This window comes from Egretta garzetta, unplaced genomic scaffold, assembly GCF_000687185.1.
Source record: "Egretta garzetta isolate BGI_Z169 unplaced genomic scaffold, ASM68718v1 scaffold2119, whole genome shotgun sequence".
Lineage (NCBI taxonomy): Eukaryota > Metazoa > Chordata > Aves > Pelecaniformes > Ardeidae > Egretta > Egretta garzetta.
The window spans coordinates 6569-7120 of NW_009260896.1; positions in this window are offsets into that span (position 1 = coordinate 6569).

Below are 552 nucleotides of genomic sequence, written 5' to 3' on the forward strand. Positions count from 1 at the left end.
CCCCAGGTCTGTGCAGACCCCAGGGCTGCGGGACCCCGGGGCTGCCAGCCCAAGGACTGCGGTGCCCCACTGCTGGGGGCAAACTGCCCCCACCCACTGGGCCCTACACACCGGAGCCCCCCCAGCACCCTGCTGGGGGTCCCCCCCCTCGCACCAGCCTCAGCCAGCACGCTCATCCCCGGGGGGTGGCAGGAAAGGGGACAGACCCGCACTCAGCAGCAACCAGGCCAGGCTGTGCCCCCTCCCCGCAGCACCCAGGCAGACCGGGAATGGTGTCCCTGCTTGGGGGGTGCCCCTCGTCAGCCCCCCCAGCCCAGCACCCTGTGCCCCAGCCTCCCTTGGCACCTCCTGTCCCCGGTGGCGATGGGTTCAGAGATGTCCCGGTCCTTGTGGGCAATCTGTGGGTCTGTGGTGATGGCACAGATGGGTTTGCTGGGTGCAGCACCCCGAGGGAGCCAGACCCAGGGTCTCCCCACTCAGGAAGTGACTCGGCACAGCCTGGGCACGGGGCTGGGACTCAGGGCTCACCCACTGCTTGGCAGGGTGAGGGGA